The sequence below is a fragment of the Sus scrofa genome, chromosome 18, assembly GCF_054392235.1.
Source record: "Sus scrofa isolate SSC_HxYL_T2T_F1_AM1 chromosome 18, Sscrofa_HxYL_maternal_Yorkshire_Landrace_v2.0, whole genome shotgun sequence".
Lineage (NCBI taxonomy): Eukaryota > Metazoa > Chordata > Mammalia > Artiodactyla > Suidae > Sus > Sus scrofa.
The window spans coordinates 62,086,277-62,102,581 of NC_139400.1; the positions used below are offsets into that span (position 1 = coordinate 62,086,277).

Sequence of the window (16,305 nt, forward strand, 5' to 3'; positions counted from 1 at the left end):
TCCATCTTCTGTCCTTCTTTCTCTGTGTTACCCTTCTCAACAACCCTTTCGCTTTCACCTGTTGATGTCCCCCCCACTGCCCACTATGGTGGGAAGGGAGCTGACAGACTGGAACCCTGTGGGGGTCACCCAGGGTTCCATGCAGATGCATGGAACTCTGAGCGCTGTGATTTGTTGGCCCCAAACTTTCAGACTGGTATGCAGAAATCACTATCAAGGCCAAGACTTTTCTTTGTTTCAGAATCCAGAGGCTCCTGTGAAGTATTTTAAAACTAGTTTTCTATTCGAGACAGGAGGGAAAATAGTAGAGAAGCATCTGTATCGGCATCTGCGAATTCTTTTAAGACTTTACATGGGAATTCATAGTTCCTAGCTGGGCAAGATGAGGTAGCTGCATATTAAAGCCTGGCCCCCTTGTCACCCTCTCCCTAACCCAGCCCTCCTCCGGCCCCCATTCCCTTACACACACACACACACACACACACACACACACACACACAGGCACGTGGATCCTTCATGATCCTATTTGTTTCTGTTCTCTCTCACTCCTAATCTTAAAGGCCAAGAAGTGCCATGATCAGCTTTTCAACCTGCCTCCCACACCTGTCATCTCAATTCGAGACCGCCAGGGTAAGATGCTTCAGCCCAACGAGTTTAGCATGGGATCCAAACAAAACTCTGGGAGGTTGTGGACCTAGCAATCTAAATAAGTGTTGATTCTGTGTGGCATATTTTGGATTTAAACATGAATCTTTTCACCGGGGAATTTTAAGTTGGGGAGTGGAAAGGCAAGAAAAACACAATTTCTCCAATTTCTAACACAGCAAGGAATATCCAGGTAAGTGGTGTTTCCTTCCTCATGTTTGCACTTGGGACACTTTATTATTGTCGTTGTCCTTCTTTCTGTTTCTCTGTTCTTTTCTTTTCTTTGGGTCCCCCCCGCCGCCCCGCCCCGCGGCATGCGGAAGTTCTGGGGTCAGGGATGGAGCCTGCACCACAGCTGTAACCAGAGCCACAGCAGGGACGGTGCCGGATCCTTAACCTGCTGAGCCGCGAGGGGACTCCTTGCTGTTGCTTTTCCATGCTCTAACATGGTACATTTTTCATGCAGCGCTGTTTCAAAAAACTTTAAGACAACAACCCCTTTTTACACCTTTTTGCATATTACATTCCTGTTAAGACCCCCTTCAAGCAAGCCTTGACCTGAGAGCTGAGAGGGGCCTAAAGGGCGGTGACAGGAATACCATAACCCTAGTGAGATGTTACATTTAGGCCTAACTAGGGCTTAGCACTAAAATTAAGGTGCTCACGTTATAAACTCTGTTTATTTCCCTGCCCTAAAGAGAAAATTAAAGTGCTTGCTTGTGGAGTTCCAGCCACCACTGCTGTGCTTGAAAGTCCATGGCCCTCTATTTGCTCTACTGACCGGACCTTTTTCTGAAATAGCACCGCTATCAGGTAGATCAGATTGTTGGCAAAAACTCTGGCACCAAAGAGACTCAACAAATACATTTCATCACACTAACCCCGGACTAACGGCAACTTGCTGGGGATAACCTCATGGGAATGGAAGCTGAGAAAGAGCTATTTCAAGGCTGCCAGAGCCTTAATCTCTGCTCTGTTCAAAATGCAAACGTGCTGCTTTTTATGCTCACAGTAGTAAAACAAATTTGAGGGATTGTATAATCCTCGGCATGGGAAGGTAGAGAGAAAAGCCAGCAAGAGGAATCCCACAAACATCAGTCATAATCAAGAGAAGAAAATGAATAAAGACCTTCTTTAAAAGGGGCGGGGGAGGCGGTGAACTAGATATTCGAAGTTCACTCAACCTCAACTGCAGAAGGGGAAAAAATAACTTTTATTTGAAGCACCAACACTCACTTCTTTGTTAAGGAAACTAGAACAACACTCTGCAGACTTGCAGGCTCCGAAGTTATCAGGGAACTATTTCCTGGGAATATGCTCACCAGTTCCGTGCGGCCGGCTTAACAAAGTCACAGTGAGCAGGGCAAATAAATTCTGCAGAGCAGAGGAACGCTCCGTGCTTGTTCTGATGATGACGGTGTTGATGTAATGGACATTTCAGGACATGTCTGATCAGTGGTGTTGCCCAAACAGAGTCGGATGGCTCTGCGGGGGGGCGGGGGACCCCCGACTGGTCTTTCCAAAACAAAGGGCTCTCTCACCCCTCAAGGTCTCCTTGTGCGACACACCTGTGGGATGCTGGGCTCCTACAGACACTGCCCTCTGCTCAGACCATCAAAGAGGGCTGTCGCCGTGAGATAGGGAGGCGGACTCGAGCCACAAGGACAGGAGGGCGAGACGGGCTTATCTTGACCCTGGTTCCCCCAAGGCGTCCACGGATGGACCACGGCCTTGGTCTCTGGCCATCTGCCGCGCGTCTCTGTCTGGGACCCTGGGATCTGTCTGTCTCTTTTCATCCATCCTCATAACTGTTCAGGGGGGATCGGAAGAGAATGGGACTCCCAGTGATTTTCAAACACTGGGAAAGAGGCCTCCGGTCCCCTCGCTCTGTTAGTCATTACCAAATGGTTCTCAACGAACGATTTAAGCAGTGTGGTAGCTTTGTTAGGACTCTACAGAGTGATTCCAAGCCTATTGAACAATTTTTTATTGTGATTTATTTGTGTTCCTTAATTGAAACAAAATGGTCCAGGATTCTATAATAACGGTCCCAAGCCCTACAGCTCATAAGCATGTGCTATGCCATTTTTTTTTTTTCTTTTATGGGGTCTGGCTATTTAAGTTCGTCCTAACTACTTGTAAGTCAGAGTGTGACATTCCAGATTGGACACAACCGAGAAAGCCCTGCAATGCTCGTTTCTAAATCCAATCCTCACAGTCTTGTTATCTTTGTCAGAACAACCTAGTAACTGCTTCCTCAATGTTTTAATTTAGATTTCTGAGATACACGAGGAATTTAGATGTTATCCCCCCCACACCCACCCCACCTTAAAAATGTGGCAGCGCCTTGCTGTTTCTAGGACAAGCTAAAAAGAAACAGATCAAGCAGCAGCGAAGCCCTGAAATGTTATTCTAAGTCGTTTTCAGATTTCAGTCCTTCTGTACAGTAGTTGGTCCTCACTCGGGGATATATTGCTCAAGAAAACAGTCATGGCCCGGCCAGAGATGCATAATGATGCTGGTCTAATGATAAACAGGAGGCAGCTCATTGTCCCAATTGTTCCAATTCTATAGTTTCAGGGGGTTGTAAATGAAAAAGAAACATGAGAACAACTCCTATTGCTTTTACTATAAATCGAATGCAAACAATTTTGTCAAGGCCCTTGCACAATACAATACATCTTTGTATAAGTCTCTTTGGAACATCCATGGCTGTATGTATATGTCAGTTAAAGAACTGTTTGGGTAGGACTGAAAGGCGACACCAAGTCATCATATGAGTGGAAGCTTGAAGCTTTCTGGATGAAGAATTACCATCCTGTTTGCCCAGATTTCTGTGGCAAAAAGTCATGGCAATTCCATCCGACCATGCTTGGATGCTAAAACAGCTTTGGCGTCCCCCCTCGTTTTGTCCTTGAGAAAGTCAGGTGTCCATGGCTAGGGTATCTGGACCCTAAACCAGACACCCAATCCAAATGCAGCAAAAACAAAGAACTATTGTGATCGGATAAATGCTTCCTTCTCAGGCAGCATTTGTAGTTTCACTCTCTTTGTTTCTCAGTTCGCTGCTTTGGTGAGGTCTCCAGCAGCTGACAAACAGAGCCTAAAATTTAAGACAGTCGGTGAAGGTCAAGTCCGCTTTCCCTGCACTTTTTGTGAAAGAAGAGCCCAGGCATCTTACCTTGAAAAAAATACAAAAAACCAAAAAACCCACAAAGGGGGCTTAGGCATTTATCTAGTGGGATTCTTCTGCATCCTCGACAACACTCTTGCATTGGTCACATGAGTGAGCTCCGCTGTCAACAGACTCTTCCACGGAGTTTTGGATTCTGAGGCTCTGAGATATGATAAAGTGGTGTGTTTGAAATCTTCAAAAAGAAGAGCAGAAATCCAAACCGGGGAGAGGCAAAGAGAGTGAGGTAACAAAAGGAAAACATGATACTTGCTTACTAAGCCAACTTCTAAATGTAGGGCACTCCAAGTTAATTTCCAAAGCCAATTGCAAGGGAGCTATTGCGATCTCTGTAGGAAAATCCGATCAAGCTGTCAAAGGGCTTCAGTATGAAGTGCTTTGTGGTTGAGGAAGTTATCAATTTGTTTACTTTCAGATTCGTTTATGCCTTCAGTCTTGGGGGTGCCCTTTTTTGCTGGGACAATTCACCTTTTTTTCATGAACACAGCCATCTTTCCATTATTTAAGCGAAGGAAACAGTTATGGAAGGAAACACTTCAGCAGATAAGATCAACAGGGAAGAGAACACCCATTATCTTCCTTTAACTCTCTCTTTCTCAGACTGTAACTGTATCCTCTTAAGTTTCCCCAAAAGTATTTCAGGTTGAGAACACAGCAACCATACTCTGTGTGTGTGTGTGTGTGTGTGTGTGTGTGCATAAAGCAATGGATACTTCTTAACCTTCTAGGCCACGAAGGTAACTCGCAATGGATACTTCTTAAACTATCTCCTCTTAGCCAACTTATGCTCCACTTTACAAGTAGAATGCATTTGTCCATGAGTGGCAGCTGGCACACCCAAATGGGGAGGGGTGCCAGCTCAGAACGGTAGGGATCAAATCTCATGACACTAACAAGTAGGGTAAGGAGAGCTCTCCAAATCGAAAGTCCTTATTTTGGTGACAAGGTTGAGGGTTATGAGGAAAGAAGGGAGTCCTTCTGGGAAACAACTTTTTTTCTGCTTATAAGAAAAGGAGATGTGGCAGATTCTTCTACATAGACGGGCCATGTGGCTGCGTACGCTGGCCGCTTAGAAAGGACAGCACACGTGGCCCGCTGACATTCTTACTCCATGTCCGCGCTATATCTGTCCTTCCTCCAGGACCTGCAAAAACTTTAAAGAGAAAAAAAAATGGAATTCTGTTTTTCTATCCTGTTTGTGTCCATTTCTTCCTGGATCATACTTTTAAGTCTTTGGCTTTGCCTTTGTGCCATGGACACACTACAAATCTGCTCATGATTATTATCATTAATTATGCACCTAAATACTACATATACCCTCAATACCATATATGCCCCAAATACAAAATACTATGTATGCCCTGCATGGTCATATGTGGAACAGCAAATAAGTCCTTTACTTTATTGCATGAACTGGATCGGTATGAGTTCAGGTCTTAAACACTCTGTACGGGACTAGAAGCCACGGGTGCAGCACTGTCAAACCCTATGTCCCGAACAGCCAGGCACTAATTACAACGCTGGCGAACGAGTGCCCAGGGCGTGTAAAATAATTTTGATTTAAATTTAAACTCTTAGAAATGAAATGCCAATACGTAAAGAAAAAGCGATATTCAAGTACATTTCAAAAAGAAACTCCTCTCCTTTTCATCATTCGGTGGTTTCTTGGTTTGCCACTCTAGTGGAAACCTCCTGTCTGCTTGCCCGGTATCTGCTACCCCTCTTTTGGTAACACCTCACATTTCCTTAGAGGCTCTCCACCCCCACGAGCCCTGCCCACCGCTCTCTCCACAGCTCCTTCCACCCCAGCCCCTGTGTGGCTGGAAGGCAAACTGTCTCCAGCTCTGCCTGCCAAGTTGGGCTTGGGACCCAGCACTGAGCAAAAAGAGTGTTTCTCTCACTGGCTGTAGCCATTGGCTCATGGATGAACATGAAATCTAGTCAAAGTAAATGAAACCCAGCACAGGGCTTCTGTGGTAAAGACTAAAAGATGAATGGCGAGAGCATCAGCCATATTATGGGCTTTGAGCTGCTGAGAAGCCATCTTACTATCAAGAAGAACACAAAAGAAGGACTAGAAAGAAGTGGAAAGTTTCCAGGGTTTTTTGGTTGGTTTTTTTTTTTTGGCAGGTAGAGCCAACAAAACTTGCTGAGTTGACATGATATTCTTACTACTTGGGTGTAGGTGATGAGAGAAGGGAGGACGCTTGAATATGCCCTAGTTGTTTTTTTTCCTCTGAAAAATTTGAGTAAATGGTGCTGCCATTTACGGAGCTGAAGAAAGATGGAAGGAGACACAAGACTGGGGGGGGGGGGGGCTGGAAATCAAGCGTTCTGCTCTTGCTGGGTTAAGTTAGAATCTGCTCTTGCTGGGTTAAGTTAGAATCTGCTCTTGCTGGGTTAAGTTAGAATCTGCTCTTGCTGGGTTAAGTTAGAATCTGCTCTTGCTCAGTTAAGTTAGAATCTGCTCTTGCTGGGTTAAGTTAGAATCTGCTCTTGCTGGGTTAAGTTAGAATCTGCTCTTGCTGGGTTAGGTTAGGAACGTATTGTAGACATTCCAGTGGAGATGCCAGTTTGGAAATCTGCGGAAGAGGCAGGTTTGAATAGATGGACTTGGAGATCATTGCAGAGCTGGAGGAGACAGCTGGGCTGAGCTCTCAGGCTTGCCCACATTTGTGTCTAGGGTGGGAAGGAGAATCTGACAGAAATATCACGATGTGGTTCCTGGTGAAAAACCTTCATGGTTCCTCCTGGCTCTCAGTGTAAAATCCAAGCTTCTTTACATAGTAAACAATTCACGATCTGTCCCTGGTATCTTTCCAACCTCTTCTCTCCTACTCCCTTCCTGGAACCTGCATTCCAGACACTTTAACTCCTTGCAAGCCCTTGACAAAGCTGGCTTAGTTCTCCCCCAGGACTCCAAATGGCCTGTCAGTTCTGTTGGATGTGTCCTTCTGTTCTCTTCCAGAGTACTGTTTCTTCACAGCTTAATTTGGAAGCCACTCCTTTTTCTGACTTCCTCCTGAGTTTGGATTGGGTCCCACAGAGGTGTTCCTCTTGCCAGTGTGTTATTATCATCGGTCTACTTGTCTGTCTTCCACTGGATTATAAACTCCTTGAGACAAAGGGTTCTGATGTGTTCACCTTTGTCCTTGGAAGCTATAAGGATAACCAGCTCCTGGTAAGTATTTGAACAACATGCGCCAATATGGTACATATGTGAGCATTGGGCGTTTGTTTTTTTTTCCTCTCCTGAAGCAGTCCAGTGCTCTGGAAGAGAGTCAGCTGGTCCTGTGTGGAGAATGCTATGGTTCTCAAGCATTAGCATGCATCGGAGTTATCTAGAAGACTTGGTAAAATGCCGAGAGTTGTATTTCATCTCCGGTTTTTGATTCAGTGGGTCTAGGGTGGGAACTGAGAATCTGCATTCTTGGGGGCCATACCTGAGGCATGCTGAAGTTCCTGGGCCAGGAATCAAACCCATGCCACAGCAGTGACAACACCAGATCCTTAAGCTGCTGCACTACCAGGGAACTCCAGAATTTGCATTTTTAACAACTTCTCAGGCAGTGGTGAAGCTGCTGGTCCAACGACTCCCCATTGCCCTAGGAACTTGCTCCAGTAATGCATTCTCACTGTCCACTCACCTCTGCCTTATGCCTATTAAGTCAGCCCTGACCCTGAGATCTCCAAGATGTTCAAATCTGAGCTAAATGAAGCTGTGCAAAGGTGTCCTGATCCTACAGTGTGACACGAGATAGCTAGGTTCTTCTGTTGCCTAAAGTGACACAGAGATATGCCTAAGTGAAAGGTACCCGCTTTATGCAGAAGCTCCATAAACCTCCTCCCTGTGAAATACTGCTTGGGCCAAGCCTGAGTAGAGACACACTTTTCCTGCCTCTCAGGTTATGCTAAGAGGTATCCACTGCTAAACTAAAAATTGTTTGTGTGATTAAGGAGAGCTGGGTCAAGACATGGACCAGAACCATCTGAGAACTAGTTCTCGGTGCAGAGATGGCCGTGTGTAGCTTTACATGGGAATTAATCTGTGTCGGATGCCTCATGGACACACCTTAAAGGCTCTCAGGCCCACTTCTTAGTCCAGCCACCTTTTAACCCAGCGTCAGTGGCCAACTTTGCACAGGCTTCAGCTGTCCAGACCAGGTCCCCCTGCCCTGGAGCCTTGCTGACACTACTGCAAAAGACACCTGCAGGACCTTATTCTGCCATCATGCCTACACAACTCTGAAGGTCAGAGACCCAACAGACCAATGCTTTCCCCTTTTGTCCCTGGACGCACATTTCATAAGGCTTCCTCGAAGGTCCCCTGAACTTGAGCACCAGCCTCTGGAGACGGCCAACTTCATCAGGCCTCTCTGAGTTGGCTCTCTCTTCCTCTACCACACTTTCCAGACCCTCACTCCTGCTCCCTGGAATCACAGTCTCGAATAAAATACTGTCAAATAAACTGCTTGTCTCGGCTTTTGGGGGGAATTCAGGCTAAGTTATCATCTAAAGCAAAAGCTCTATTGGGAAGTGAGGGTATTGCTTCAAGACGCCTGTAAGGCCCATGTGCCTTGTGAAGCCAAACCATAGATACGTGTAGATAGAAATTGATGTGCTGCTGGTCCCTTAACCTCATGACTGCTGTCCTCTGACTCGAGTGGTTTGAAAGCTTTGCAAGTAGCCCTCTGTACAAGTTCAGAGCACTGTTTATGAAATTTGATGTTGGTTTGTGAGGACATATAACAGATTTACTGGGCAGAGGGGAAAAAAAATCTATTTTTTTTTCGGTCAAACTTTGGGAAATTTGGGAGCCATGAAAATATTCATGTCCAGCTACACATGGGCATTATTAATGATAATAAAATAACAGTATTTAGATGGAAACTTGAAGGATTTCCTCATTTAAATTCTGAGTCATAATTATTATTTCTTTCAAGTCTAGATGAGTTTGTACAACCTCAACATTTTCCAAGCATGCTGAAATTTCAGCTGACTTTCTCAGCCCGTCTGGGAGTTAGATAAGGCGGTATTCGTTTTTGCATCTGTGAAATGAAGCAGCAGATGCTGAACTAGGTTATACCTCCATGACCCCCAACAAGGATTCTTCTGGCTTCTTAGAGTCTATTTTTATTTTCAGAATAAGAAAATGGAGAAGGTAAGTGGCCGACTTAAACTTTCAGAGCCAGTTAGTGTGAAGGGTGACAATCTGTGTCCTCTGGGTTAAGGTTAGCAATGTTTAAAAATGACCATACAGGGCAATAGGTTGGCCACACCCACATGGCGCTTGGGTCAAAGTCCTGCAATGATTTTCTCTAGGGCTTCAAGAGAACATGTCTTGCCTCCCCAAAATCTTGCTACAGGAATTGTAAATCAGCACAACAGGTTGTCCAGAACTGCCAGCTTCAAAACTGAGAGCAAGTTAATAATTTAAGAAAGCAAGGGAGAGCACTCTAAAAGTTTAGCTTGAATGCTTTGCCTGTCTTGAAAATTGTTTCGTAGAGACTAAAGGTTATTTGCTTGCCCATAATTACTTTGCAAGGCAAGCCCATGAAGGAGATTTATCACCATAGCCTTTTCTAATTGTCTTTCTTTCCATGGAAGCCAGATCACCCAGGGACAAGACCTGCCCCCCACATATGCTGGAGGGCACACAGAATCCGGTCCCTACACGGGGTGACCAGATGTCTTGGATTAACCAGAATGGCACATGAGCTGGAGCTACCGTCTGTCTGGTTGTGTGCAGACATTCGAGAGGGAGTGTCCTTCAGGGCAAGGCTCTTGGAACCCTTTGAAGGGGAGACACTCATGCCTTTCACCATTCTGGTTCCAGGAGGATGAGGAATGAATCTCTCTGGGCCAGCCCTGGGGAGGACTTGATTGCCTTTGTGTGAAAGGAAATGTTTCCAGTCCTATAGAGAGCTTTCCTTTATTCCTAAGAAGAAAGGAATGATACAAGTATACACATTGTGTCAGACTCCTGAAAGCTTGCCACTTGGGAGAGATTACTAAGAGATTCCAGGGAAAGAAGGAGGGAGGGAGGCAGGGACAATGGGTCCCAGAGGGGACACTGTCTTCTACACCTTAGCCCAGGACAGAGTTCTCAGAAAGCAAGAAGGGGGACTGGGGACGGTGGCAGAGACTCCCGAGAGTGGCTAGAGTGCCATCTATTTACTGGCCTTCAGCAGGGCCCAGAAGGCACTCTTGAAATCATCATTCATCACTGCTGCTCCTTCCGAAGGAGAAATGTGTTTTCTATAAGCCAGTTCTTATGAATAGGGCTGATTACAAAGCTGTAAAAGCCAGACATGAATTAGTGCACAGAGTCCCCCAAGTCCTGAATGCCACACCAAGGCAAGACTTTTAAGTGCAATTATAACTTCTGGAACCAGCATAACACGATGTTCTGCATTTGAAAATCTGGGAAAGTATCTGCATGAATTTCTTATTCCATTTGCTATTTGCATACTTGCAAAATGTAAAAACCTGCTTTGGCATATGTCAGAAAAACTATAAAATCCCTTTCGGGATAATGGAAGTTAAAAAAATGTAACAGGCAGTGTAAATATTTGTGTCAAAGCCTTGATAAGGGCAATGACACTGCCCCCCTTTTTATTAATAGTGTCTTACTCTTCTAAGCACAGTCGTTTCAATGGCCAAGCAGTCATAAGAGAAACTGTCCACTACCCTAACTTATTAGGGAGATTCTGCTCTAATTAAATGGTAGAGTTGAGACTCTGCCTTAGCCAATTGGATGTTGGAGCTGGTTAAACTCCTACTGAGTTCTGATGCACGGTAGGTTGTTACTAAACCGAAACGGTGTTGGAGACTCGGGGTGCTGACACTGCGCATCCCCCCACTCACCCCAGCTCCTTTCTCCAGCAGCCTCTGAGTTGCAGTTGGTAATTATTGCTTTCCCTCCTCCTTTTTTTTATCAAACCCGAGCCACAGCAGCCACCCAAGCCACAGATCCTTAACCCACTGAGCCACCAGGGAACTCCAAAGTCAGTAATTCTTAATAGGTTTCAGTGTTAACCCTCAGGAGTGGCAGACTCATTTTGCTTTTTCCACTGGGAGGTCTCAGGATCACAAATTTACTCGCCAGTCTACAACCCATATTGGTTATAGACACAAGGGCTTCGGGGTGGTTGAACAGTAAGTGCAATTGGTTGCATTTTGATCTTTTTGTTTTCCTTTTGAATTAGATTCCTAGGCATGTAGACAATAAACCCCTTGAGAACAAAGTCCAAGACTCTTGTGTACCCCCAGCAATGGGCACCAAGCAATGGCGTTTGAATGAATAACAGACAATGGATGAGTCAAGTGGAGGGTGGATTGCCCACCTTGAGAAATGCCTCCTGGGACCTTGCACTCGACTCTTTACTGAGCCCACGGGTATCACCGCACTGCCTGCATGCCAGGCTCTGTTTTGAGCACTGCATTGGATGCATCTAATTAACTGAGAAGCAAACTGCCACTGGAGGCCAAAAGACACAAAGATGGCCCCAACACTGGACATCAGGGGCGTGATGGAGGAGGGGTGGGAGCTCCCGCACGGCGGCCCCAGCTCAGCACCGAGCGGTCCCAGTGGTCCTCCATCAGCCGGCTCACTTCCACAATCAGTGAGCCCTTGGCCTTTTCCAGGGACAGAGGAAGTGACAGGTGAAGCTCCCGAACCCAGAGCTTTCACAATAGGCAGGGTCACGGTCTATTCACACTATTTTTAAAATAACCTTTCCCTTAATTACCAATGCAATGACATACCGGTTCGTTGCAGAAAAGCTAAGGTCCCCCAGCTGGTACCACCTGACCCTGCTACGCTCCCTAGCATGCATTACAAGTTTTCGCAATTATTGTTAACAGTGCAGATGGGGCACAACGTGCCCCCAATCCGTGGCCTCAGCAGTGGCCCTGTGAGGTGGTCTGGCGTCAAAGCCCTGTCCAGGAGAGACAGTGATGATTAACTGGATAGGAATTTGACCTGTGGAGAGAACTGACTGTTGACAGACAGGGAGAAGCAGAGGCCAGAGATTAGCTGGGCTGGTGTGATGGGAGAGCGTGAAAAAGGAATCACCAGCAAGCATGACAGCTGAAATGCGCTGCGTGCTTGTTCCATGCCAGGCACTGTGCTAAGCGCCCTTTCTTTACATCCATTATCTCCCTTAAATCTCACATCTCTCCAGGGTGGAATTATTTTCTCTCTTTTCCAAATGACGATGCGGAGAGATGAAGCAAGAGAGGGGTGCATTTACTTGCCCAAGGTGACCCTGATGGCAAGGGACGCGGCTGAGCTAGAAACCCAAATGGTCTGGGTCTGGACCCCAAGTTCTCCTTGCGCCCCCCGACTGCCCTGCAATGGAATGTACATATGTGCATGTATGTCTGTGTACCTGCGTGACGGTACATGCATATTTCGATACTGACATACCATCATCAGTGGAAACGGGCTGTGAGGAGAGAGACCAGACGGTCTTAGACGACCCGCAAAACTCCTTGGGTTCCTCGGTCACGCCTCACGGTCTGGGTAGCAGCTACCATTCCTGTCCAAGCCCTAGGCGGAGGACCAAGGCGCCTGGTTGTCCGGGATATTCTCAGTTTCACCCTGAAAATCCCGTTTGGTGGGTCCTGCTCCTCCTCATTTCTCTCTCCTCCTCACAAGAGGATCCTGCTAATTGGAAACGCCTGACTGTCTCTCTTCTTTGTAACCTGAAAAGTCTGCTTCACATCTGTGCTCTGGTCACTGGACTCCCTTTGCAAAACCTCTCTCCTCCTTGTTGAGCCCATCCTTCTGATGGTACTGGCCAAGTGAAAATAAGAATCCCGGAGTTCTCTTGTAATGCAGCAGGTTAAGGATCTGGTGTTGTCACTCCAGGGGTTTGGGTTGCTGTTGTGGTGCAGGTTCAATCCCTGGCCTAGGAACTTCCACGTGCCACGGGCATGGCAAAGGAAAGAAAGAAAGAGCCCCCTCTGTACACCTCTTCCACCCCTGCAGGACCCCCTCCGACCTTGTCCTCCTACTTGGTAACAACCCTGACTGAGCCACGCTTACAAAGCCCTTCCTTCTAAGTCACCTCCCCTGATCCCTTTGGAGTCACTCCCTTTGGAGTCCCTTTGGACGCATTTGGAGAATGAACCTTAGGGTATGTTAATTCCGTCTTTCCATCCCAAGCAGAAGTCCTCTCCTCTCCCGCTCCTCCTCCCAACTCCTGCATGCTGAGCCGTTCTTTTCCTTTTCCACACTTTAATTTTTAGAAAGTTCTCCCTTCTGTTAATGTGAAAAATGACAAATCCCAGTTCTGCTTTCTGAAGTCACCAAGAATAAAGCTTTTGCACCAGTAGAATCGCGTCTCCTCCAAGGAGGACAGAGATCGCGCAAACTGGAAGGAAGGATGAGTCTAGAGGCTGATGTCATCTGCCAGGTGTAACCACGGAAATGGAAGGTGTGCTTTTCAGAAGCAAGGTGAGAGCCTCGGGTCGGCTGAAAGTTATCAGCAGCAGTACCTGAGAGGTCAGCCTGCTCATTTTGCAGAGGAGCTCTCGAGGCCCAAGGAGAGGACAAGAATTACATTGAGCTAATGATGGCCAAAAGTGGGGGACAGCGCAGGCACAGCCTGGAGCATGGGTAATGAATAAAGTGAGTTGGACACTGACGTCCATTTGATCAATCACAGAGAATCGGTGGGAGGGACTCACGACCAGAGGGCAGCAGTGGAGTGTAGATGTTTTATGAAACCAACTGGGGGCAAGCCCCAACTGCCATACACTAGCAGGAGGATGTCCAGGGGGCTAGAGGGCAGGCGACACGATGTCCCATGAAGAAGAGAGCAAGAAAACTTTCTAAAATAAAAGGCAGACGGACATCCCTTCATATCTGCAGGGGACTGGTTCCAGGACCAGGACCCCCCGCAGATGCCAAAATCCACGGATGTTCAAGTCCCTTATACTAAAAATAGTGCCGTGTTCGCATATAGCCCACACCCATCCTTCCATATACTTCAGGTCATCTCTAGATTACTTAGAATGCCTAATACAATGTAAATAGCTGTAATTGCAAAGGAAATGCTATGTAAATAGTTGCTAGTGCACAGCAAATTCAAGTTTCACTTTTGGAAAACTCTGGAATTCATTTTTGCGACTATTTTTGACCCTCGGTTGAATTCCTGGATGGGAACCTGTGGATGCGGAGGGCTGACTGTACCTGTTCATTATTTTTAGTACTTAAAAACTTGGAAATAATGTTAAAACTTTGAGAAAAATTACCTCTTTCCACTTGGGAATAACACTGTTAACATGTAAAATTTTTCCAAGTTTCTTTTATGCAGCGTATATTATTTTTAAATTTGAGATCATATGCATATGCAGTTTTCTGTCCTTTTTATACTTAACATTAGATTGCTCCCATCTCCTTTCATTGAAAACTCTTCATAAAAATAATTTAAAATCACCATAATATTGTGTTATATGGATAATCCATAATTCATTTCTCCATTCCTGCTCCTGTTATTTGAGTTGTTTCCAATCATTAATGTAATGATACTTGGATGAGAATAATCATACATTGATCTGTTTGCTATTTGTGAGTAATTTTCTTGGTATTTTTATAAAAATAAAATCCCTATTTAGAGAATATGATTGTTTTTAAGGTCCTGATAAAATCAAACATTTTCCCCCAAAGTGTAAAAACTAACACAGGTTCTGATAAAATTGAACATTTTCCCCCAAAGTGTAAAAACTAACACTGTCATAGCACTGGATGTAGGCAGCCTTTTCACACAACCTTCATCTACAAAAGGCATTATCATATTAAAAATGTGCTGATTTTACAGATGTGTGCCATAGTGTTTAACTCACTGATTATTAGTGAAGTTGAAACTCACAATATTTAAGAACAAATGTCATGCCAAAAGAAGCAGAAAGCCTAAGAGACCAACTACATAAACACAAGTTTTAAATTTTCTTGACTGCTCAGTTTCCCTTCTGCTCTCAAAGAGTACTCTATTTACCCATCCAGGATAGAGCCATCAGCAAGTTCTTTTAAGTGCTCAAGGGACAATTATTCTAATACTCTATTAAATGCATAAGAGCACACAGCTAGCGGAAGAAATTACATCACCACTCATGCTTTATACTCGCACAGACATGATACAAATACCTGAAAAATATAACATGCACATAAAAATAAAACGGAAGGTAATTTCACTTACAGATATTAAGCTTATTATTAAAAATCCAAATCCATTAACTTGCTAAAAGACTAATATCCCCAAATCAAGTAATATTTAAGCAAGAAGGCCAGGGGATTTAATAATGAGAATTTAATTATTTTAAGTAATCACATTAGTCAATGAAGAAAAGCCATGTGATTATATTAATTGATACTGAGAAGACATGTGGTTAAACTTAATATCAATTTTTGGGTAAACTGTCAACTAGAAATTTGAGGCTACGTCTATAGCATGATAAAGAATAAAGAGAAGGAAACGTTGCCATCTGCAGCAACGTCGATGGACCTGGAGGGCATTATTCTAAGTGAAATAAGTTAGATAAAGATAAGCACGGTATGAAATCACTTATATGTGGAACCTAAAAAAAACCCTAATGAACTAGTGACTATAACAAAAAGGAAGCAGACTCACAGATACAAACAACAGCTAGTGGCCACCAGTGGGGAGAGGGAAGGGGCAGGGGCAACACAGGGGCCAGGGAGTGGAAGGTGCAAACTCTTGGCTCGAGGATGTATCGTATAACATGAGCAGTAGAGCCAACATTTTGCAAAAGTGTAGACGGAGTGTAACTTTTCAAACCTGTATAAAAATCAAAAGAGTTCTAAAAAAGAACATATGCCTCAAACTCATATCAGATTTAAGTATTCAAGATGCTACCATTAAAGTCGGAGGAGAAAAGATTTTCATTTGCCACACCTTTATTTGACAACAAACCCAAATAAAACGATAAATCCTAAAAGAAGATAGAAGTATTACTTCTCCCCGATGGTATGGTTGTCTGGTAGAATAATGGGGAAAACAAGCCAACCTTTCAATGAGTAAGTCAGTTTGTCTGTTAGGTTCTTTGAGGAAAGGAAAGAGCCTTAGCTGACCTCAGCTCTAGGGTTTGTGGGAAGCCATCTATATTGATGTGTATTGAAAAACAGCCAGTTCTCACCACAATGGCCGCTTTGTTTGGTAGCTACAACAATAGTCTGGTGATTCAAAAGCCACTTTACTGACTCAATGACTCTTCCAATGGTGGTGGGCCATTGTACAGATTTCTCTCCAACTGCTTGACCAATGAACAACATAGTGGGGAAGAGGTGGTTATTTGCAATTGTAACAATACATATAGAACACCAAGGCCTAAACTTAAGATATATGAAAGACTCACATATGTGAAACTTCAGTAAATATAGAGAGAGAGCTTTCAGTGTGTGTAGAGAACACCCTTATTTGGAGAAGACAATTGGTGAG

General features: G+C 44.9%; 2 long non-coding RNA genes across 4 annotated transcripts in view; one reads left to right on the top strand and one right to left on the bottom strand.

Moving 5' to 3' along the window:
- Window positions 1-605: 605 nt before the first annotated feature.
- Window positions 606-14,468, top strand: LOC146395098 (uncharacterized). Of its 2 annotated transcripts, XR_014833327.1 has the most exons (4): window positions 606-838; window positions 6,807-7,019; window positions 8,787-8,999; window positions 11,047-14,468. It is a non-coding gene; the product is annotated as an uncharacterized LOC146395098 (long non-coding RNA). The 2 variants fall into 2 exon arrangements; XR_014833328.1 differs by lacking the exon at window positions 606-838 and having other exon boundaries at window positions 8,782-8,999.
- The window catches only part of LOC110257602 (uncharacterized), a 276,977-nt gene continuing 263,926 nt past the window's right edge, over window positions 3,255-16,305 (bottom strand). For both annotated transcript variants that reach the window (XR_014833312.1, XR_014833306.1), the window contains exon 6: window positions 3,255-4,991. This is a non-coding gene — a long non-coding RNA (uncharacterized LOC110257602). The remainder of the gene's footprint in view (window positions 4,992-16,305) is intronic.